We start from the raw sequence: 25,886 nt of genomic DNA on the forward strand, positions 1-25,886 counted from the left end.
TCTTTTCAAGTGAGTCAGCTCTTTGCATCAGGTGGCCAAAGTATTGGAGTTTCAGCTTCCACATCAGTCCTACTGATGAACACTCAGGACTGATCTCCATTAGGATGGACTGGTTGGATCTCCTTGCAGTCCAAGGAACTCTCAAGAGTCTTCTCCAACAACACAGTTCAAAAGCATCAATTCTTTGGTGCTCAGCTTTCTTTATAGTCCAACTCTCACATCCATACATGACCACTGGAAAAACCATAGCCTTGACTAGATGGACCTTTGTTAGCAAAGGAACGTCTCTGCTTTTTAATATGCTGTCTAGCTTGGTCATAACTTTTCTTCCAAGGAGTAAACTTCTTTTAATTTCATGGCACCTAAGGGAGCTAATAAAACTTCAACAACTGACCCTAAAGAAATGTGGTACCTATGAACTATCAGAGAATTCAAAATAACCCTATTGAAGTTTAGTGAACCACAACAACACAAAGATAACTAAATGAAATTAGGAAAACAACACATGGAACAAACAAATAGGAACCATAAAGAAAAAATCTTAAAAACATAATCACAAAACAAAAATTTTAATAGAGAGCGTCAAAACTAGCCTTGACAATGCACAGATACAAAGACATCTGAAATTATCCAGTATGAGAAGAAGGAAAAACAGAAAGAGAAAGAATGAAGACAGTCACAGGGACTTGTGGAGCACAATCGGGAGAAACAGTATCTATACTGCTGGAATTACAGAATAAGAGAGAAAGGGACAGAAAGTATACTTAAAACAATAAGGGCTGAAAATGTCTCAAACCTGGGGGAAGAAATGGATATCCAGATCCATGAGACCAAAGGACCCCAGATAAGTCGAACCCAAGTAGATCGACACTGAGACACATAATTAAATTGTTCAAAGACAAAGAATTTTGAAAGTAGTGAAAGAGACTAGTTACATACGAAGGAACCCTTCACCCCAATATGGAGAGATTTCTCGAGAAACTTGTCAGGCCAGGAGAGGATGAGATGATATACTACTACTGCTACAGTCACTTCAGTTGTGTCCGACTCTGCGACCCCACAGACAGCAGCCCACCAGGCTCCCCCGTCCCTGGGGTTCTCCAGGCAAGAACACTGGAGTGGGTTGCCATTTCCTTCTCCAATGCTTGAAAGTGAAAAGTGAAAGGGAAGTCGCTCAGTCGTGTCTGACTCTTCACGACCCCATGGACTGCAGCCTGCCAGGCTCCTTGGCCCATGGATTTTCCAGGCAAGAGTACTGGAGTGGGGTGCCATTTTTTAACTACTAAACATTTTCTTAATTTACTTACTGAATTATAATTACCATAGGATATTATAACAAAACAAAAAAAACCTATCAACCAAGATTTCTATATCAGCAAAACTGTTCTTCAGAAATGAGGGGAGATAAAGACTCTCCCAAACAAACAAAAGTGGAGGGAGTTTGTCAGCACTAGACCTGCCTAACAAAAAATGCTTAAAGGAGTTCTGTGAGTGAAAATAAACAAGAAGCTAGAGTAAAACTCACTAGTGCAGGCAAATTTATACTCAAGAGTGTAATACAGTAATGGTGGTGCATAAATCACTTATAATTCTAATTTAAAAGTAGGAAAAAAGTACTAAAAATAATTCCAACTACAGTAATCTGTCCTTGGATACACAAAAATATATGTAAACTGTAATGGGTTAACAAGACCCAACTATAGGCTTCCTACAAAGAGGCTCACTTTAGCTTTAAAGACACACATAGCCTGAGTGAATGGATGTAAAACTAACTTCAAGCAAATGGTGACCCAAAACCAGCAGGGATGGCTATACTTATGTAACACAAAGCAGACTTTACAAATGGTGAAGAGGGACAAAGAAGGTCACTATATAATGATAAAGGGGTCAGCTCTATCAAGAAGATCCAGTTGTTAAATATTTATGCACCCTACACTGGAACACATCAATGTATAAAGCAGAAATTAACAGAATTCCCTGGTGGTCCAGTGGTTAGGACCTAGCCTTTTCACTGCTGAGGGCCTGGGTATGTTCCCTCGTTGGGGAACTAAGATCCCACAAACTGCATGGTGCAGCCAAAACAACTACTACTAACAGCTGAAAAGAGAAACTGCAGTACAATAATAGCTAGGGAATTTAATACCACACTCTCAACAATGGATACAGATCAGACAGAGAATCAATATGGAAACAGTCTGAACAACATTACAGATGAAAGGAACCTCACAACACATATAGAATATTCTATAACGTGACTGCAAAATACACATTCTTTTAAGCACACGTGGAACCTTTTCTATGATAGACTATATATTAGGCCACAAAACAAGTCTGAGCAAATTTAGGAGACTGTAAGCATAGTATCTTTTTTGACTGCAACATATACCATCAGAGGAGGAAAAGTGGAAACTGCATGAAGACATGCAAACTAAACAGTACTCTCCTGAACAACATCAAAGAGGAAATAAAACTGTATCTTGAGACAGACAAAAAAAAACCCAAAAACACAACATACTAAAACTTACAAGATGCAACAAAAGCAGTTCTAAGAAAGAAGTTCACAAGACAAAATAACGATCCTGAATAACATAACTCTATGCCTTAAGCAATGAGAAAAAGAACAAACTGAGCACAAAGTTAGTAAAATAGAGTGACAAAGAGGAGAAACAGAGAACAAGGAAATGACAGAAAAGATTTATAAAAGAGTTGGTTCTTTCAAAACATAAACAAAATTGACAAACCTTTAGCTAGACTCACCAAGGAAAACAAAGAATCAACTCAACAAAATTCTAAAAGAAAGAAATATTATAATTGATATCATGAAAATATAAGGATCATTAGAAGTTACTGTGAGATTACAATTGATTATCACACTGCTCCCCAGATGGGGGCTCTGCATTCATCCAGCTGACCCTTTTAATCTGTTAGGATGAAACTCAGCAGTAAACTCTACAGAAACTCCTTAGACTAAGAAGAGAAACAGCTAAGGCTTCAACGTGACTTGCTCTGAAAACTACGTACTGTACAATGGTCTGCTGTAGACCTGCTCCTCAGTGGAAATGCACAGATCAAAGTGACTCAGCAGCAGAGCACAAGAAGACAGGCAGTTGTTGTAGAGTGTGTGATGCTACAACTGTGTTTGCTAACAGTAACAAATACATGTAGCAATCCTGAAATGTGAAAAATGTTCCTGATCAACCACCAATTAAACTTTGAGTTCTTGGTTTGTTTGGTCACTTGTGTAACAATGTTTGTATCTTTTCAATACGCAAATCAGTTGACAGTCAACTCAATTATTCATGCTATTAGAAGAGAAGAGAGAGGTTCCTGATTCAAAGCCAAGTGCATCTTTGTGCCAAAAGCATGAGCAGGAAAATGTACTGTGGAATCCTGAGGGGGTGGCCTGAACGTCTGTCAGCTGAGGCCTCATTTAGACAGGCAGAAGGGGCTGTGGGGACTAACCCAAGCCCACCAGCTAGACGCCAACGTGCTACCAGCTGTCCATGCATATCTGGGGACTCGCAGGCTCACTTTTTCTACATGTGACATCTGTGTACACGTGTGCATATTGACATGTCCTGTGTTCATACATTATATGCAGACAGGACCTCTGGAGGGAGGAGCAAGAGCTGTGAACTGGAGAACTGGGTGGCAGGCAGAGATGAGACCCACCACATCCCCTTCAGTCCATTTTCAGTCTTAGATCACGTGTCCCTGCCAGAAGGAGCAGGAAACAGGGCAACCTGGAGTGGTGGACTGGCCACCGGAGGAGGCGGCCCCACGAAACTAAACGACAGATGGTGGGCAGAAAGAGCATGAGGTGTTGCCAGGCAGATACTGAGTTTTCTGGGAGGAGGAGAACAGGGAAAGTCACCAGATAGGAACCGATGCAGGGCAGAGCTAAGACACTCAAGATACGAATGCAGTTAAGAGGAGTTTCGTGAGAAAATCAATGAAAGGCAGATCCGCAGTGGCCACGAGAAGCAGCCCCCAGTTCAGAACAAAGCTCCCCACTGTGGAGACCACAGCTCTCAGCCACTGGAGGACAGTGCCCGCCTGGACACTGCAGAGAGGGACATGTCCAGCAATGCAGCCTGAGATGTCAGCAGATGTCTGACCCACAACAGAGGCCGTGACGAGTGGCATCTTCCAGGGTCTGAGGGCAGGCAAGTGTGTACCCAGAAATCTAACAAGTCTAATAAAACACACCTCACCCTGCCCCCTGGGAAACATCTCTCTTATGCAACAGAAAGACTGCTCTGAATAGCACCCTCCTCTGAAACACAGTAGCAAAGAGCAAACAGTTCACAAGCACAGGGCTCAGTCCCTAGGGAGACCACTTTCCACAGGGTCCCACTGCAACGTGAGACAGGCACTGAGCTTGCAAACCTGCTCACAAGTATCTTGTGAAAGAGCTTCAACATTAACAGTGGTAACTTCTGAGAGCAGAATTCATGGTGGGGAGGGGAGAAATGGGTACTCTTCTTTTAATTATAAACTTCACAGTTCTTCCTGAATTTGAAAACAAAAAGACAAGCTACTTTGCTAGGAAAGATTGTAATGTATAATGATAAAAACCTAATGTCTTCAATATAAAGAGTTTTATAGAACAATTAAAAAAAAATCAAACGACCTAGTAGGAAAATGGGCAAAACAAAACAGAACCTTTTGACTTGGGAAGGCTCTCCGAGTATGTGGGAGAAGCCAGTCATGTGACTAGGTCTTCAGCCCGGGTGTCTCAGGAGGAGACCCTGTCAGGCTAGCCTTCTGGTTCTGGACCAGAGAGAAGGGTGGGCTCTGGGCCTGAAAGGACTTGGATCTTCTGTCACAGAGAGCATCCAGCAGCTCTGCATGCCCTGCTGCCTAGGACACTGTCTGCTCGGTAACATGCCCTTTTTTCCTTTGGTTTTCTTTCTCTTGTTTAGCTTTGGGGTGCAGTCAGGAAGTGTTATTAAGAGTCTTGAAGCTGGTAAAAAGTCCCCAGCAGGTCTATTTACCACATGAGGTGTGAACTGAGATTTCCAGAAGCAACAGGGTAGCAGGCACTGTCCCCAGAGAGGTGAGTGGGTCTCTGCACCTGCTTGGGCACCACCTTGTCAGCACCCAGCACCTCAGGGGGGAGAAGGCCGGTGCTTGGCTGCTCCGTGAGCACTCAGCCGCCTGCACACCCGGTTCCCTGTGAGCATTCAGCCCTCTACACTCCCGGTTCCTCGGGAGCACTTGGCTGTCTACACGCCCAGTCTCCCGCAAGCACTCGGCCCTCTATATTCCCAGTTCACTGCAAGCACTGCCCACCTACACTCCAGGTCCCCGACTTTGTGCTTCACTGTCTCAGGAAGTGAACACAGAGATATTGGTGCATTTAGAATCAAACACACCAGAAGCTATTCAGAAACAGTGATGAGACGTAAAACAAAACAACTTGTCCTCTGCTTTGCACATTGGGGAACCAAACTAATACATTCATTCATTCAAAGTTTTTAAACTGCATTAAAAAACTTCCACTTTATGTCCTCTTAAGAGCGATTTGAAAACCAAGTGGCTAACTGTAGTGGTAATTAATTGTGGCAGTTACTTATTCAGAGTAGAATTACAGCGGGGAAAAGCAAATTTTTACTTTCCACACCAAATTTTTTAACAAACTGTTTAGCTGAAATAAAAATTAACCTTAAATGATGACTTAATTTATGTAACTAGTATAAATCACAACCTTCACATAATCATGTAGGCCTGATGAAAACAAACATCATTTATACATGTGGCATACTTATGGAACTGAAAATCAGAACCTCTACACACTGCCCACTACAACCTTCCTCAGTGCAAACTGGGTAGCAGGTCTGCCAAGTGCTGGAGAGGACCCATCCAGCAGGAGGGTTAACTGTCCATGTGAATGCACACTGGCCTCTGACTGCTCGATGGCTTTAATAACAGGTAAACTCTGGGGCCAGAGGGCCTGCCAAAGGAGAAACGTTGGTCTTTGGCTCATTGAAAGCAATGGTCTAAATGGATGTCTCTCCCTAGAATTCCCCTGCTGAAATCCTGGGACGTGATGGTATGTGGGGGTGAGGGGGTTGATCAGGCCCTGCAGGTGGAGCCAGGCGATGGGATGGGATGCAGCCCAGCAGGAAGTGTCCTGCTGGTCTCACCAGAGCCCTTTGAACCCCAGTCCCTGGTGTTATGTTACAGCAGCCTGATCCTATGAACACAAAGGTGCCACAAAGAAACTGGAAAAAGCAATCCTGATGAAGAAACACAGGCCTTCACTTTGCCAACCAAAATCCAAAATATGTGGGGTTTTTTGCTAGAAATATTTTAGACAGATGAACTTAACCTGTTGCGAGAAGCCAAAGGAAAATTCCATCTGCTCCCCCTACTTCCTGCAGCCTCTGAATACCCTCTGCAGTCATAGCAATGGGAATAAAAAGCTGACAAAACCCAACATTATCAGATAACCAATACATCAACGAGGCTTAGGTAGAGAGAAAGCAAACACAGCTCTTCTCAGAGCCCAGACTTCATGCGGTGCAGTGTATGCCCTCCGGGGGGCAGCCCTAGAAGGAAGTGGCCGCCAGGGAGCAGCACAGCCAGGTGGGCCCTGGGCCCGAGGGCACCTGGGGCACTGGATCCTGCTCTCCTCCAGCTGGCCTTCCTGCTTCCTGTGAGCAGGGGGCAGCTCTGGGGCCCTGCCGAAGGGGGAGGGCTGGAGCCCCGCCTTTGCACTGGGTCCTGGGCTGTTTGTACCTCCCTCTTGAGCCAATGGCACCACCAGCACCACCATGGGCCTCTGTCCCAAGAAAAGGCCAGCTTGGCTGTGGCCTCAAAGGCAAGCCGCTGAGCTCTCACAGTCAGAAGGGGTGCCAGTGAGCCGGCGGCAGTGGGTGGAGCAGGAAGGGAAGCTGGTGGAGCGCCCACAAGGTGCCCCTCAGAACAGTCCACAATCCTACCAGAAATTTAGGTTCCATTCTCCACTCCCACAGTGAGATGACAAGCTGGTCGTTAACTGTATATAACAACCATATACTCATGAGCAATACTAAAATTTGAAGTATCTGCAATGATACAACTGAAAATAGTAGTAAGAACCTAACCTAATTTGTTCTAAGTGTCAAAACAGAGGAATTCCAAATTGCATAAACAAACATATAAGACAAACAAAACAAACATAAAACAGACCAAAGGAAGCCAGTGATTACAGGTCACGACAGTATTCTGAGTTAACTACTGCAAAAATAAACTTAAAAAGATTGATGGGTATATGTAAGAGCTGGAAATAACAATCAATAAATAAGATAAACTCACATCTTAATCCCTTGTTCCCTTTGAAAGTTACTGGAGAGAGAAAGATACACTCAGTAGCATCGATCCTAAATGCTGGTTTTTAACAACTGACTCCAGCAATGATTAACGAGAGTCTGACCTCGGAGCAGAGCTGTGCCCGCAGTCACAGTGTGGCAGAGGGGTGTCCTCTCTCCACACTGACGGCCAGATGATCGCCAGGAACAACGGAATTGACGCAAGACTTCTACCTCATGCACTCCCACCCCTCCATCATCATTTTGAGAAATGAAATGCGTGAACTCAAAATTAAGAAAATGTACAAAAGGCAAGCAAGCCCTGGTTGCACCTGAACCCAACCACAGCCCCCAGGCCCCTGGCTGGCTGTAGCACAGAGTAAAGTCTCCCCCAGGCCCTTGGTGAGGGGCTGGGCTTCTGCACTTCTCACCCTGAGGCTCCCCAGGAATGGGCCCCAGAGGGGGCTCCTTCCTTCCATCCAGCCCCCATCAAGGGACAGAGACTCACCTGGCCTGGCTCACGTGGTGGCAGCCCGAGTGCACCAGGAGACCCCAGGCTGCTGCTCGCCTCCAGCAAGCTCTTGGCTCCAAGAGTGGGTGCCACTCAGAGAAGCTGGTTATGGCCTCTACACCCGCTCCAGAGCCTGGCTCAGAGGCCCTTCAGGAACAGCAGGACACGAGACACTGTGAGCCTGCAGGAGCTTCTGGACCCATGGACCAGAGACCCTCCCACAGGCACCCACCTTGCTGTAACAGCACAGAGAAGCTGTCCAGAGCAGGAGGTAGTAGGGACCTGAGATGCAGCCAAACTGAGCAGTGAGACTGCAGGAGACCCAGCAGAGAGAAGCCAAGGGGCGCCCCTGAGGTCGAGCCTCAGACATGCCTCCCTCAAAGGAGCCAGTCAGAGTAGACGCAGCTCCAGAGCAGTTCCCACCCCTTCCCCGACTACCACTGAAAATAACTGAGCAACAACCTGAGTAAGAAATGGGCAGAGGATCTCAGCATGTTTTCAAAGACAACATACAGCCGGCCAACAAGTATGTGAAAGGATACTCAACATCAATAGTCCTCAGGGAAATGCAAATTAAAAATCACAAGAAATCACCTCACACCTATGAGAACCACAGCATACAAAGAGAAAGTCTTGAAAACTACAAGAGAAAAACATCTGGTCTCTTACCAAGGAAGCTGCAGTCAGAGTAGGAGCTGACTCTCAGAGAACTAACGAAGGCCAGAAGGGAGCAAGACAACGTACTCAAAGCGCTGCACGAAAACACTGAGAAACAAGAGTCCTGAGCCCAACAAAGCCATCTCTCGGAAAGGTGAAATGAAGGCTTCCCCAAATAAGCAAATCTGAGAGAATTTGTTGCTACCAGATCTGTCTTATAGGAAACACTAAATAATGGTCTAGACTGAAGCAAGTAACTCCAAACAGTAATTCAAACCCACATGAGAAAACAAAGACCACTGGTAAAAGTAATTATGTAATTAGCAACATAAAACACAGTAAAAATGCATGGTTTTTACTTCTTATAACTAACTTAAAGAAGTTAGTATTTTTACTAACTAATGTATTTTTAACGTAATGCTGGGCCTATGTAACAGAAGTGTAATATATTTGCCCATAACACCATAGAAGAGGTGGGTGGGAATATTGGACTACAGAGGGTAAAATAATAAGATATTAGGATGTTACATTAGAAATCTTCCCAACCCAGAGATCGAGCCCAGGTCTTCTGCACCGCAGGTGGATTCTTTACCATCTGAGCCACCAGCAAAGTCCTACATTAGAAAATACACATTTAATACAAAAGAAAGCCCTAAAGGAGGAATCATTGGACAAAAAAGATAGGAGACATACAGAAAACAAAATATGGCAATATGACTTCAACTAAGCAATACTACTACTAAATGTAAACTGATCAAACAATCCAATCAAAGGCAGAGACTGTCATACTGTGTTTCAAAACTGATCCAACTAAATGTTGCCTACAGGAGACTAACTGAGATTCAGAGATAAAAAAGAGTAAAGGGAAAAGGTAAATCAATCAAACAGCAACCACAAAAAAAGCTGAAGTGGCTATATCAATAAGATAAACATTAGGATTTTTGAAGTTGCTAAAGATAAAGAGATTATTTCATAATGATAAATGGAAGGAATGGAAATTGGATAAACAGAAACTGTCATATCTTACCATCAGAAGTATATAACAAAACATACAGGCATATAATAACAGAAAAAATACGGAAAGGAAAAATGTGGAGAAATCAAAAGCGAACTAGACAACCCAACAACAGAAGAGACTTCAGTATCAACACTGGCTAGAACTAGACAGAAATAAACGACAGAGGACATGAAGACCACTGCAAGCTAAGGAGACCTAACAGGTACCAACAAACACTCCGTCCAACAGCAGAACACACATTCTTCTCAGTGCGCATGTAACACAGACCAATGCTAGTCCATAAAATAAACATTTGATACTTTTAATAGGATAAAACTGTTCACAGTTGTCAGATCATTCCTCTGACACCGAGGAATGAAACGTCAGTAGCAGGAAAAACTCACAACTAGGTGGAAGTTAAACAATGCATGCCTAACTAACCAAGGAGTCAAACAAGAACTCAAAAAGGAAATGAGAAATAGTTTGAAATGAATCAAAGACACGAACATTCATGTTTTAACTGTAGCTCACACACATTGCACAGTTATAATAAAACTGTCAGTATCTGTGCCACGTATGGCAGCAATAAGTTTTCAGTGTTTCTTTTGCTTGTCATGCTATTTTAAAAAATCAATTAGTATTTTTTTTTAAAGAGAGCTCCCTCAATCTGATAATGAGCATCTATGAAAAACTCACAGCTAACATCAGACTGTATGGTAAAATACTGAAAGCTTTCCCCCGAATGAGGAACGAGACAAAGGAAAAAGAAATAAAAAATATCCAGACTGGAAAGGAAAAAGTACAACACTTCTATTTGTAGATGACATATTTTACAGAGAAAATCCTAAGGAAACCCCTAAAAACCTACTAGAATTAACCAGTTCAATGAGGTGACAGGATACACGATCAATATACAAAAATCAGTCGTCAGTATATACCAACAATGAGCAATCAAAGGAAGAAAAGTGCCATTTACAAACACATCAAAAAGAATACTTAGGAATACAGCTTACAAAAGTTCAAAGTTTTTTCCTGAAAACTACAAAATATTACTGAAATAAACTTTTAAAAGGTCTGAATAAATGAGAAAATCATACAATGTTCATGGATCAGAAAACATAACACTATGAAGACAGCAATTCTCCCCCTAAACAGATCTACAGATTCAATGCACTGCAATTCTATCTGACTTCTTTATAGAAATTAAGCTGATTCTAAAATTCATATGGACTCACAAGAGACTCAGATAGTCAAAATGATCTTGAAAAAGAACTCACTCTTACTATTTCAGAACATTCTACCAAGCAACAGTAATCAGGATACTACTGGCAAATGGAAAAAGAAACAGATCAGTGAAACAGGACTGCGAATCCAGAAACAAACCCGCACCTCCAAGGTCAACTAATTTTCTTGAAAAGGTGCCAAGACAAATAGAAAAAGAATCATCTTTTCAATAAGTGGCACTGTGACAACTGGGAAAAAATAGGTGAAAGAACAAAACTGGACCGTTATCTCACATCATATACAAATACTAACACAAAACAGATCAAAAAAAAAAAAAACCAAACAAAGAGAAGAGCTAAAATTATAAAACTTTTAAAGAAAACACAGGGGTAATCTTTATGACCTTAGATTTGGATATTCTTAGATAAAATGCTAAAACCATGAGCAACAAAGGAAAAAATAAACTGAATATAATCAAAATTTTAAACTTTTGTGCTTCAAAGGACACTAGCAAAAAAGTGAAGACAATCCACAGAATGAAATAATTTACAAATATATACTTTATCACCTTTGTATGAAATGTTCCCTTGGTTTCTCTAATTTTCTTGAAGAGATCTCTAGTTCTTTCCCATTCTATTGTTTTCCTCTATTTCTTTGCATTGATCACTGAGGAAGGCTTTCTTATCTCTCTTTGCTATTCTTTGAAACTCTGCATTCAAATGGGTATATCTTTCCTTTTCACCTTTGCTTTTCGCTTCCCTTCTTTTCACAGCTATTTTCACAGCCAAGAGAAGCAGAAGCTATTAAGAAGCGGCAAGAATACACAGGAGAATTGTGCAAAAAAGATCTTCACGACCCAGATAATCAAGAGCCAGACATCCTGGAATATGAAGTCAAGTGGGCCTTTCACTCTGAACAAAGCTAGTGGAGGTGATGGAACTCCAGTGAAGTTATTTCAAATCCTAAAAGATGATGCTGTGAAAGTGCTGCACTCAACATGCCAGCAAATTTGGAAAACTCAGCAGTGGCCACAGGACTGGAAAAGGTCAGTTTTCATTCCAATCCCAAAGAAAGGCAATGCCAAAGAATGTTCAGACTACCGCAGAATTGCACTCATCTCACACGCTAGTAAAGTAATGCTCAAAATTCTCTAAGCCAGGCTTCAGCAATACGTGAACCATGAACTTCCAGATGTTCAAGCTGGTTTTAGAAAACTAGAGACCAAATTGCCAACATCCACTGATCATTGAAAAAGCAAGAGTTCTAGGAAAACATCTATTTCTGCTTTATTGACTATGCCAAAGCCTCTGACTGTGTGGATCACAATAAACTGTGGAAAATTCTGAAAGAGATGGGAATATCAGACCCCCTGATTTACCTCTTAAGAAACCTGTATGCAGGTCAGGATGCAACAGTTAGAACTGGACATGGAACAACAGACTGGTTCCAAATAGGAAAAGGAGTACGTCAAGGCTGTATATTGTCACCCTGCTTATTTAACTTCTATGCAGAGTATATCATGAGAAATACTGGGCTGGAGGAAGCACAAGCTGGAATCAAGATTGCTGGGAGAAATATCAATCACCTCAGATATGCAGATGACACCACCCTTATGGCAGAAAGTGAAGAAGAACTAAAGAGCCTCCTGATGAAAGTGAAAGAGGAGAGTGAAAAAGTTGGCTTAAAGCTCAACATTCAGAAAACTAAGATCACGGCATCTGGTCCCATCACTTCATGGCAAATAGATGGGGACACAGTGGAAACAGTGGCTGACTTTATTTTGGGGGGCTCCAAAATCGCTGCAGATGGTGACTGCAGCCATGAAATTAAAAGACGCTTGCTCCTTGGAAGGAGAAAGTTATGACCAACCTAGACAGCATATTAAAAAGCAGAGACGTTACTTTGCCAACAAAGGTCCGTCTAGTCAAGGTATTGTTTTTCCAGTGGTCATGTATGGATGTGAGAGTTGGACTATACAGAAAGCTGAGCACCGAAGAATTGATGCTTTTGAACTGTGGTGTTGGAGAAGACTCTTGGGAGCCCCTTGGACTGCAAGGAGATCCAACCAGTCCATCCTAAAGGGGATCAGTCCTGTGTGTTCATTGGAAGGACTGATGCTGAAGCTGAAACTCCAATACTTTGGCCACCTGATGTGAAGAGTTGACTCATCTGAAAAGACCCTGATGCTGGGAAAGACTGAGGGCAGGAGGAGAAGGGGACGACAGAGGATGAGATGGTTGGATGGCATCATAGACACGATGGACATGGGTTTGGGCGGACTCTGAGAATTGGTGATAAACAGGGAGGCCTGGCGTGCTGTGGTTCATGGGGTTGGAGTCAGACATGACTGAGCCACTGAACTGAACTGAAATTTTATCGTATATCTGATAAAGTTCTTATATGTATCTAGAACACACATAGGAACTTTACAACTCGATAATAAAGAGAGAACTAAAATTTTTTACATGAACAAGGCATCAGAATAGACACTTCCTCAGGAAGTTATACAAACAGCCAGGAAGTACACAAAAAGATGTTCAATACATGTGTCATCAGAGAAATACAAGTCAAACCACAGTGAAATACTACTTTACACCCACGAGGATAGCTAGAATCAAGAAGTCAGAGCAATACATATGTGAGGAAGTGGAGAAATCACACCCTAACACACTACTGGGGGAAATGAAAAATGATGCCTTCACGTGGAGGAAACAGCCAGCAGGTCTCTAAAATGATTACATGCAGAGAAACCATGTGACCCAGTGTCCAAGTCCATCTGAGCTGCTGTTAACAGAAGCCCATGGACTGGGTGGCTTATAAACAATGGAAGCGTACTCCTCACAGTCCAAAGGGTAGGCAGTCCAAGATGAGGTGCCACCAGAGGCTGAATGGTAAGGCACTCTTCTTGCCTCACAGCTGGCTACGCTTGGTGTATTTCCATGTGGTGGGAGAGGCAGGGAGCTCTTGGGGGTCCTGTTCATGAGGGTTCTGGAACATCACCTAATTACCTCTGAAAGGTCCCACTGCTTAGCCCCCATCACATGGGGTAGGATTTCACATATGAATCTGGGAGAATAAACATTCAGTCTGAGGCACCTAGAAATTCCACTCCTAGATATATACCCATCAGAAATGAAAACAAGGCCACAGCCCCACAAAATATTTTACACAAATGTTTACAGCAACATTATTCATAATAGCCAAAAAGTGGAAACAACCAAACGTTTGTGATAAATTCATAAAATGGAGCATGATCCAGTCAAAATAAGTAACTAAGTACTGACATAAGCTATAGCATGGATGAGCCTTTTAAAACACTATGCTCAGTGAAAGTGGTCAGTCACAAAAGTGCACACACGACACGACCTTCTGTTCAAATAAACGTCAAGGGCAGTGCAGATGCAGTGACACAGATGGGCCAGCAGCTGCCTGGGGAGGGAATGGTGGGGGGAGAGCTGCAGGGCTTCTTCCTGAGGTCCTGCAAGTGTCCTGAATTGGTAGGTTGTAGTCACATACCTGTGACTACACCAAGAATCATTTAATATGTACCATTTGAGTGAATGAATTAAGGGGGATGGTTGTACTTTAGCATGCTGTGGAAGGCATGCAGGATACACCCAGGAGTCAGAAAGCTTCTTCCCACACCTCCACCAGCCTTGGCCAACAAGAGAGGAAGATGCTGGGAACATCTGGTCACATCACAAAACTCTTAGCAGCAGGTTCACAGGTGCAGCAGCGCACAACGAAAGCACGGCACACTGGCCTTCTCGCTCCTCTGGAGATGCCTGGACACGACTCCAACGGCCGTGATGCTCTTGACGTGCCTGAGTCCTGGCAGAGACGACTAACAGCAGCCACCGTTTTACACACACACAAATTTAACAGAAAAGTATGTCCAACGGCACGAAGACTGAGCGATGGGACTCCACACAGAGCCTGCACGAACGACCCCCAGTAAACTGGACCAGAGCGGGCCTGCCAGGGACACACTGGCCGCAGTCACATTAAGCTCCTCTAGACCAACATGCTCAGCAGAAACCCAGTGGCCAGCAAGCCTCTGCCGACCCTGCTGACTCCTCAGCTCACACATGTCGACACAGGATGCCATCTGGACTAGAAGCTCCATATCAGCACATGGGTGGTTCTCTTTAAGTGGCTGCAGGGATGGGCAGGCCTCACAGGCACTGGGAAATGGCAAACTCAGTTTTCCTGCTCCAGGGGCAGGAGTCCCACGAGACCACGGGGACACGGGCTGGGCGAGACCACTGGCAGCTCTCAAGGGCCACCACCCTCGCCCCCCACCCCCACCAGAGGCTGCCGCCGGCAGGCTAAGAGTATTTGTTTCTGCCCTTGAAGGGCCACCTAAAATAAAGATCCTCATCTCACAAATCAGAGGAACTAGATCTTGATGGACTCAATCCTGAAAAAAAAATCTAGGAAGGGAAACATTTCGCAATTCAGATTTTCCTACACTTCAGCTAATATTTCTGAATAAAGATATCATAAATACTGGGAATGCAGATCAGGTCAGGGCCCCGCGTGTATCTGCAGTTTACCAGAAAAGCAGCACCTACTCAGCCAAGAACTCATTAAACGTGGCAAATGCTGACCTCCGCCTGAAGAGAGAGCCATGGGACTGGATCTTAGGTCCCTCCTCCACCCTCACTTTAAATATAGTTGCTGATCTACATTTTTGAAGATTTTTAAATGCTCACTAATCAATCTCTTGGCCAGCCAAAAAACTATCTTTGAAACCTACCTCTCATTAAACTTACAAATACAGGCATTCAAAACATTGTACGTATGAGAATGCTTACAAAATAAATGATATTCTACCTGGCATAACCCAGTAAAGTCAGAAAAAAGATATGGCCGCCCTTCCACATTATTACTCAGTATTATTCCGTAAGTTCTAATCAGTACAAGGCATAAAACAGAAAAGAGTTAGAACTACTGGGAAGGAAAATACAATTACTATTATTTAGGCAAAGATCATATAACTAGAAGATGGAAAAAGCATCAAACGAAGAACCATTAGACCTAATGAAATGGCTAAATATAAAATAAATGTGCAAAACTAAATAGCTTTATTGCAATTAAAGACGATAGAAAAAATGCTGTTCTCAAGAGAACATTTAAAATGTCCAGAAAAAACTTTTACATGTTACCTTGACAGATTATATTTAAAAACTTGAATAAATGAAAATTAAAAGAAATCATTACCTAAAAAAAATTACTTAAATGGCAAGAATAAATATTAGGGAATATTAATTTCTTCTCAGATACAGGTCTGGTAGTGTGCTTTCCACATGAGGCAGGGCAGAGTCAGAGAAGAAAGTCTAAGCCCCGGGCTTCTCCCTGAGTCCCTTTAGGCAGTGAGCCGCCGCCCCCACTGGCACCACATCACAGCCCTCAGGAGTGTGGAGTACAACGAAAACAGTGAAAATTCTAGAGAGAAGAAAATCCAGACTTGAAGAAAACATCTGCAAAAGACACACCTATCAGGTCTTAAGATACTGTCCAAAACACACAAAATACTGACACCACCAAATGACTCTCATTCACTGCTGGTAGTAATGTAAACTGGAAAAGTCTCTTTAGAAGAGTTTGGCAGTTTCTTATGCAAATAAATATACTCTAACTATAAAGTCCCCCTTCATGGTTCACACACAGCCTTGTCATGGCGAAGAGTCTTGCATAACTCAGTGAAGCTATGAGCCATGCTGTGCAGGGCCACCCAAGATGGATGGGTTATAGTTAAGAGTTCTGACAAAATATGGTCCACTGAAGGAGGGAATGGCAAACCACTAACATATTCTTGCCGCAAAGAACCCCATGATAAGGCAAAAAGATATGACACTGGAAGATGAGCCCTGCAGGTCGGAAGGTGTCTAGTATGCTACTGGGGAAGACCAGAGAAATAGATCCAGAAAAAATGAAGTGGCTGGGCCAAAGCAGAAACAGTGCTGAGTTGTGGATGTGTCTGGTGGTAAAAGTAAAGTCCGATGCTATATAGAACAATACTGCATAGGAATCTGGAAAGTTAGGTCCATGAATCAAGGTAAGTAGGACATGCTCAAGCAGCAGTTGTCAAGAGTGAACACTGAGATCTTAGGAATGGGAATGGGTGAATTTAATTCAGATGACCATTATATCTACTACTGTGGGCAAAAATCCTTTAGAAGAAATGGAATAGCCCTCATAGTCAACAAGAGTCCAAAATGCAGTACTTGAGTGCAATATCAAAAACAACAGGATGATCTTGGTTCGTTTCCCAGGCAAATCATTCAACATCATAGTATTCCAAGTCTATGTCCAGCCGCTGAAGCCAAAGAAGCTGAAGGTGACTGGTTCTATGAAGACCTGCAAGACCTTCTAGAACTAATACCTTTTCATCATAGAGGATTAGAATGCAAAAGTAGGATGTCAAGAGATAGCTGGAGTAACAAGAAAGTTTGGCTTTGGAGTACAAAATGAAGTAGGGCAAACACTAACAGAGTTTTGCTAAGAGAATGCACTGGTCATAGCAAACACCCTCTTTCAACAGTAGAAGAGATGACTTTACATATGGACTCACCAGATAGTCAATACCAAAATCAGACTCGTTATATTGTTTGCAGCTGAAGATGGAGAAACGCTATACAGTCAGCAAAAACAAGACCAGGAGCTGACTGTGGCTCAGATCATCAGCTCCTTATCCTACTTATGCTTAAATAGAAAAAAGCAGGGAAAACCACTAGGCAATTCAGGTATGACCTAATTCAAATCCCTTATGATTATAATATAGTGGAGGAGTCTAACAGATTCAAAGGATCAGATCTGGAAGACAAAATGCCCAAAGAACTATGGATTGAGGGTTTGTAACATGACACAGGAGTCAGTGACAAAAACCAGTGAAAAAGAAATGCAAGAAGGCAAAAGCGTTGTCTGAGAAGGCTTTACAAACAGCTGAGGAAAGAAGAGAAGCAAAAGGAAAAGGAAAAAGGGAAAGATATTCCCTACTGAATGCAGAGTTATAGAGAATAGCAAGGATAAGAAGGTCTTCTTCAAAGAACAGTTCAAGGAAGTAGAAAACAACAGAATGAGAAAAACTAGACATCTCTTCAAGAAAATTGGAGATATCAAGGGAACATTTCATGCAAGGATCAGCACGATAAAGAACAGAAATGGTAAGGACCTAACAGAAGTAGAAGAGATTAAAAAGAGGTGGCAAGAATACACAGAAGAGCTACATAAAAAATGTCCTGGATAGCCACAATGGTGTGGTCACTCACCTAGAGCCTGACATCCTGGAATCTGAAATCAAGTGGGCCTTGGGAGGCATTACTACAAACAAGGCTAGTGGAGGTGACAGAATTCCAGTTGAGCTATTTAAAATCCTGAAAGATGAGGCTGTTACTGTGTTGTACTCAGTATGTTAGCAAATTTGCAAAACTCAGCAGTGGCCACAGGACTGGAAAAGGTGAATTTTCATTCCAATTACAAAGAAGGCAGTACCAAAGAGGATACAAACTACTGTAAAATTGGACTCATTCTGCATGCCAGTAAGGTTATACTCAAAATCCTTCAAGCTAGACTTCAGCATTACGTGAACTGAGAACTTGCAGATATACAAGCTGGGTTTAGAAAAGGCAGAGGAACCAGAGATCAAATTGCCAACATCCACTGGATCAGAGAAAAAGCAAGAATATTCCAGGAAAACATGTTCTTCTGCTTCACTGACTACACTAAAGCCTTTGACTGTTTGGATCACAACAAACTGTGGAAAATTCTTAAAGAGATGGGAATACCAGACCACCTTACCTGTCTCCTGAGAAACCTGTATGCGGATAAAGAAGCAACAGAACCAGACACAGAACAACTGACTGGTTCAAAATTGGGAAAGGAGTACAACAAAGCTGTATGCTGTCACCTCGTTTATTTAACTTCCATGCAGAGTATATATCATGGGGAATGCTGGGCTGAATGAATCACAAGCTGGAATCAAGAGTGCCCAGAGAAGTAACAACCACGGATATGCAGATGGAACCACTTTAATGGCAGAAAACAAAGTGGAACTAGAGAGCCTGTTGAGGAAAGTGAAAGAGGAGAGTGAAAAAGTTGGCTTAAAACTCAACATTCAAAAAACTAAGATTGGGACTTCCCTGGTGGTCCAGTGGTTAAGATTCTGGGATTCACTGGTTCTCAGTGGTTAAGATTCTTTGCCCACCCAATGGATGGGGCATGGGTTCAATCCCTGGTTGGGGAACTAAGATCTCACATGCTGCATGTCTAATAAATAAATAAAACATAAAAAAAAAAAGAAAACTAAGACCATGGTATCTGGACCCATCACTTCATGGCAAACAGATGGGGAAAAAGTGAAAGCAGTGACAGATTTTATTTTCTTGGGCATCACTGTGGATGGTGACTGCAGCCATGAAACTAAAAGACATCTGCTCCTTGGAAGGAAAGCTATGATAAACATAGACAGCATATTAAAAAGTAAAGACATCACTTTGCTGACAAAGGTCTATACAGTCAAGGCTATGTTTTTCTGCTAGTCATGTATGGATGTGAGAGCTGGACCATAAAGAAGGCTGAGTGTCACAAATTGATGCTTTGAACTGTGGTGCTGGAGAAGACTCTTGAGAGTCCCTTGGACCACAAGGAGATCAAACCAGTCAATCATAAAGGAAATCAACCCTGCATATTCATTGTAAGGACTAATGCTAGAGCGCCAATACTTTGGCCACCTGATGCGAAGAGCCAGCTCACCAGAAAAGAACCTGATGCTGGGAAAGATTGAGGACAAAAGAAGGAGGCGACAGAGGATGAGATGGTTAGATGGCATTTCTGACTCAATGGACATGAATTTGAGCAAACTCCAAGAGACAGTGAAGGACAGAGAAGCCTGGCCTGCTGCAGTCCATGTGGTTGCAAAGAGTCAGACACAACTTAGCAACTGAACAACAACAAACAACTGTAAGGTCCAGCAATCACATGCTTTAGTACTTAACTAAAGGAATCAAAAACTTATGATCACACATAAACCTGCACATGGATGTTTACAGAAGCTTCATTCTTAACTTCTAAAACGTGGAAGCAACCAAGATGTCCTTCAGCAAGTGAATGGATAAATAAACTTAGTATTTCCAGAAAATGGGACATTATTCAGCTGAAAAGAAATGAACTACCAAGGCATGAAAAGACATGGCATGGAGGAAAGTTAAATGCATATTGAGTGAAAGAAGCCAATATAAAAAGACCACATACAATACATTCCAACTGTGTGACACTGTGGAAAAGGCAAAACTGTGGAGACGGTAATAACACCAGGGTTTGGAGGAGGGAAACTTCCCTGGTGGCTCAGACGGTAAAGCGTCTGTCTTCAATGTGGGAGACCGGGGTTCGATCCCTGGGTCAGGAAGATTCCCTGGAGAAGGAAATGGCAACCCACTCCAGTACTCTTGCCTAGAAAATCCCATGGATGGAGGAGCCTGGTGTTCATGGGGTTGCAAAGAGTCGGACATGACTGAGTGACTTCACTTCACTTGGAGGAGGGAAGAACGGGTGGAGCACAGAGGATGTTTGGGTTATGAAACCCCTCTGTGTGACATTATAATGGTGGATATGTGTTGTTACATGTTTGTCCAAACCCACGAAATGGGCCAGGAGTGAACCCTGATGTAAACCATGGCCTCTGGGAGATGACAATACATCCGACTGTTACAGACGTCCCATCTGGCAGGAATGCTGACAGAGAGGGAGGCTGTGCATGTGTGGAAGCAGAAGGTGGAGGAGTGGGGTTTCCCCAGTTGTGTGCGCCTCACCCTCAGTTTTGCTGTGAATATAAAACTGCTCTAAATGAAACAAAAGGTGCATTAAAAACAAAAAAGAAGATAATAATCTAGCTCAGTAAGACACATACATACTAAAGAAAGCAGGAAAGTAGTCAACTGGGAGAAAAAAAACACAACCTAAAAGTTGACAAGAGTTTCATCTGAAGAGCTTCCTGAGGACGCAAGCCAGGGGCAGCTCCCAGGTAGCCCTGAGGGACTGCTCTGAAGAGGGAGAGAGCGGCAGCTGGGTCTACAGGAATATTGCAACACAGACCAGGCAGGGGAACATCCGAAGATTCCTGATAATTAAAGAAAACCAAGTTAAGGAATTTAGTGCTTCTCTATGCACGGCAAGATGCAAGAGTCTGGGCTCACTGAAATCGTTCCTCTGCCGTGCATCTCACTCTTTGGGGCCGGAATCCTGTGCTTTGCCAGCCTGAGTGCCCTCTGGGCTCACCACTGGGCAGCTGTAGTGGTTTGATGGCTCCAAAAATCTGTTTTTTAAGAATGTGGCATGCAATGTTTTTAATTCACAAAACATTTTTAAAAGGCTAAGAAAACATAATTTGTGCCACCAGTTATTGAATACATTATAAAACTTCAGTAAGTAAACTGTGGAAATGGAACAAGAATACACAGAGTTCAAGAGAAGGGAAAACCCTACAAAGCCTAATAGAGAAGAATTTTAGTAACAGTGATGTGACAAAGAGGGTAAAAGAAAAATTATTTAAAGAAAAACAAAACAGACTTACAACAATTGGTTATCTATTTCGGGAGGAAAAACTTAAATCCTTATTTTCACAGAAAATAAATTCCACACAGATGAAAGAGCTGTTCCTTTTAACTGAAGCCATAAAGGAACTAAGGAGAATCTGATCTCAAGGAAGGAAATGCCTTTCTCAGCATAAAAGCAACAGGAAAAACACACAGAAAAAAATCGAGACTTCATCATTTTTTTAAAGATTTTTAAGAAAACATTTACATATTTTAATAAAAATTTAACTTACAATCCACATACATTTACAATAAATCAAATATTGGGGATCTAGTACAGTAAAAATAATACTTGATTTTTGTTTCCTGGCACAAAGTCACCAAAGTCTGGGAATTTGTAGTCTTTTGAATGCTAATATGACGACACAGGGGTCTTGGGGGCCTCAGAACTTCAGGACTGGGGGTGGGGTGGGGTGGGGTGGCTGGTCACCAGAAAAGCAACTCCTAGTCACAACTCTCCTTCAGTCCCACCGCCATGCCTCCCCTGATGGCTGAGGGGGGCTAAACTGACTCAGTGAGCGATGGCCGACCAGTCATTTAACCTCTCCTGCTCAGTGCTGGAAAACTGAAAGTTTTACAGGGTGGGTGGGTGGGTGGGTGTGTGTGGGGGGGGGGGTGGGGGGGGGGGTGTGTGGGGGTGGGTGTGGGGGTGTGTGTGTGTGTGTTATGTATAATCATATGATGTCCCTCTTTGTCTCTTGTGAGAATCTTTGACTCAAATTTTTGTTTGATGTACCTGCATACTTATTTTTTACACTTATTCAGCTACTCTGTATCTTTTGATTGGGGATTTTAAGACATTTACACTGAAAGTAATTACTGATAGTGAAAGTGAAAATGTTAGTCACTCAGTTGTGTTTGACTCTTTATGACCCATCTGGCTACTCCGTCCATGGGATTCTCCAGGCAAGAATACCAGAGTGGGTTGCCATGCCCTTCTGCAGGGGTTCTTCCTGACCCAGGGACTGAACCCAGATCTCTTGCATTGCAGGCAGATTCTTTTCCATTTGAGCCACCAGGGAAGCACTTACCATTTCCATTTTGTTGACTGTTTTTTGTCTTACAGTTTATTTGCTCCTCTTTTCTGTTTTTGCTTCCTGCCTTCATGCTTCCTTGGTGTTCTGCAGTGACATGCTTTGATTCCTTTCTCATCTTCCATTTATATCCTATGGGCATTTTCTTTGCGGGGAGGTTACATAACACTTTTTATAGTTACAACAATCTTTTAAACTAATTACTGCTTAATTTCAATCACATACAAAAATTCTACTCCTGTACATCTCCCCCTACTTATGTTATAAACATCACGAATTACATCTTTTTATATTTTATAGTTACTGTAGTTAGCGGTTTTTATTTTTTAATTTATGTACCACCATGACAGTATTACAGATTTTGGACCTTTCCATATGGGCTTTCCAGGTAGCTCAGTGGTAAAGAATCTGCTTGCCAACAAAGGAGCTCCAGGAAATGTGGGTTCAATCCCTGGGTTGGGAAGATCCCCTGGAGACAGAAATGGCAACCCACATCAGTATTCTTGCCTGGAAAATCCCGTGGACAGAGGAGCCTGATGGGCTGCAATTCATAAGGTGGCGAAGAACTGGGCATGACTGAGCCTCCCCACACCTGTCTGTATATCCACCTTTAACAGAGTGTTATGTTTTTGTGCGCTTTCACGTCACACCTTGCACCGTGTCATTAGCATTTCTGGCAAAGCAAGTCTAGCGATGTGCACTCCCTCAGCTTTTACTTCTCTTGCGAAGTCTTATTTCTCCTTCACTTCTGAAGGACAGTTTGGCCAGATCCAATTTCCTTGATTGGCGCTCTTCTTTTATTCTGGCACTTTGAATACATCGCCCCACTCCCTCTCGGCCTATAATGTCACTGCTGAAACACCTCTGAGAACCTTATGGGAGCTCCCCTGTGACAATTCACTTTTTTCTTGCTGTTTTCAAGATTCTCTTTGCCTCGGCCTTGTGAGTTTTATTACAATGTGTTTTGGTCCAGGCCTCTTTTGGGCATCTTGAATTTGGATGTCCATATCCTGCCGTGAGTTTCAGAAGCTTCATGACCTTCCTCCTAGGTCTCCCCCGTGACATATACTAGTCTACTTCTTTGTGTGCCATAAGCCTCCGAGGCTTCCCACACTCTTCATCATTCTTTTTCCTTTTTGCTCCTGACTTGATAATTTCAAGTGACTTGTCTCCAAATTCGGATTCTTTCTTCTGCTTGGTTAATCCTGCTGTTGAACACTCTAGAGAATTTTTCAATTTAGTTATTGTATTCTTCAGCTCCAGAATTTGTTTGGTTCTTTTTTATACTTTCTCTTTCTTGATATTTGCTTCTCTGGTGGCTCAGACTGTAAAGAATCACCTGCAGTGCAGGAGACTGGGTTTCCCTGGACTGGGAAAATCCCCTGGAGAAGGGAATGGCAACCCGCTCCAATATTCTTGCCAGAACAATTCCATGGACAGAGGAGCCTGGTGGACTACACAGTCCATGAGGTCACAAAGAGCTGGACATGACTAAGTGACTACATTTTCTTTTCTTTCTTTCTTCTGTTGATATTTACATTTTGTTCATTTTCACAACTGCAATTAGTTCACTGTGCTCTCATAACATACGACAGCTTAAGACTATTATTTTGAATTCATCGTTAATTCACACACCTTAGCTTCTTTAGGGTCAGTTTCCGGATATGTATTTTGATCCTATGACTGGGCTACATTTCCCTGTTTCTTCATCGGCCTCATTATTTTTGGCTGGGATTTGGGCATTTGTAAAAACTGCCACCTCTCCCAGTCTTTCTGAACTGGCTTCATACAGGGAAAGACTTGCACCAATCAGCCTGGCTAGATCCTGGAGCCTCCAAACCTTCTCTGGGGACGTGTCTTCTCTCCACCTCTCACTGCCCAGAGCTGTAAGCTGCTTCTCCCTCCAGCATCCATCTGTGGGGCTGCAGGTTCTCTGGCCGCAAGCAGCTGAACTCTCCTTGTTCTCAGTGGCCCCACGGGTGCCAATCATGCCAGTCAGGTGAGAGAAATCGGCTTGTGAGGAGCTTCTCTTGTGCATGTAACCAGGAAGCTGTTCACTGAGAGTCCTGCTGAGGGGCACTTGTGGACATGGCTCTTGTGGGTGAGGGAAGTGAAGCAGCCTGTCACCACTTCAGTGCAGCTGCTCTTGGCGTTGTGCTGGCCTGGGTGACTGCAACTTCTTAACTGGTTTCTGGAGTCATAAGAGCTCTTCTGGACCATTGACTGTCAAGGCAATGTGTCTGCGGGTTAACAGATCTGCGGTTCCCTTTGCACAACCATGCTGCCTTCGCTCCTCTTAGGTTTGCCTTGCCACCTGTTGGCGACTGACTTCTGATGTGAGGGCAGTTGTACGTGACTGAGCCCGTAACCTGGAGGGTCTGTGCTAACTTGAGGCTGTGTCAGAACGCAATTGAATCGGACGACACCCAGTTGGTGTCAGAGGACTGGAGAACTGCTTGGCGTCAGGAAAAAAAACAACATGGGGATATACATACTTATTATGATAAAAATGGAAATGTGTGAAGATGACCACTCTTAAATATAGTTATACACTGTTTTTTCTCTGTAAAATTTCTTAGCACACTTTCTTGCCACATCAACCAATGTCTATAATTACACCTTAGCACAAAACTTTTCCATTTATTGTGTAAAATACCACTATAAAACAACTTTCTTTTAAAGAAGTATTATTTATCTTCAGTCAATAAACTTACTATGAGCTACAGCTAAATACCTAGCAAAGAAAATCTAAAATGAGATATAATCGTTACAAGGAAATACTAAAGTTTTATTTTAAAGTTTAATAGATACAGAAGAGGGAGAATGGAGTAACTGGTACATGACATAGAGCAGGCCACTGGGTAGATGCAAAGAAATAGAGGAACACAACAGAATGGGAAAGACTAGAGATCTCGTCAAGAAAATCAAAGGTACCAAGGAAACATTTCATGCAAAGATGGATACAATAAAGGACAGAAATGGCATGGACCTAACAGAAGCAGAAGATATAAGAAGAGGTGGCAAGAATGCACAGAACTACACAAAAAAGATCTTCATGACCCAGACAACCACAATGGTGTGATCACTCACCTAGAGCCAGACATCCCGGAATGCGAAGTCAAGTGGGCCTTAGGAAGCATCACTACCAACAAAGCTAGTGGAGGTGATGCAATTCCAGTTGAGCTATTTCAAATCCTAAAAGATGGATGCTGTAAAAGTGCTGCACTCAATATGCCAGCAAATTTGGAAAACTCAGCAGTAACCATAGGACTGGAAAAAGTCAGTTTTCATTCCAATCCCTAAGAAAGGCAATGCCAAAGAATGTTCAAACTACCGCAGAATTGCACTCATCTCACACGCTAGCAAAGTAATGCTCAAAATTCTCCAAGCCAGGCTTCAACATTACATGAAACGTGAACTTCCAGATGTTGAAGCTAGATTCAGAAAAGGCAGAGAAACCAGAGATCAAATTGCCAACATCCGTTGGATCATCGAAAAAGCAAGAGAGTTTCAGAGAAACATCTCCTTCTGCTTTATTGACTATGCCAAAGACTTTGACTGTGTGGATCACAA

At 42.8% G+C, this 25,886-nt stretch overlaps 1 protein-coding gene across 1 annotated transcript in view; it reads right to left on the bottom strand.

Annotated features, from left to right (window-relative positions):
* The window catches only part of TDRP (testis development related protein), a 40,765-nt gene that overhangs the window by 4,633 nt on the left and 10,246 nt on the right, over positions 1-25,886 (bottom strand). The window lies entirely within an intron of this gene.

Source organism: Ovis aries, chromosome 1 (assembly GCF_016772045.2).
Source record: "Ovis aries strain OAR_USU_Benz2616 breed Rambouillet chromosome 1, ARS-UI_Ramb_v3.0, whole genome shotgun sequence".
Taxonomy (NCBI): Eukaryota; Metazoa; Chordata; class Mammalia; order Artiodactyla; family Bovidae; genus Ovis; species Ovis aries.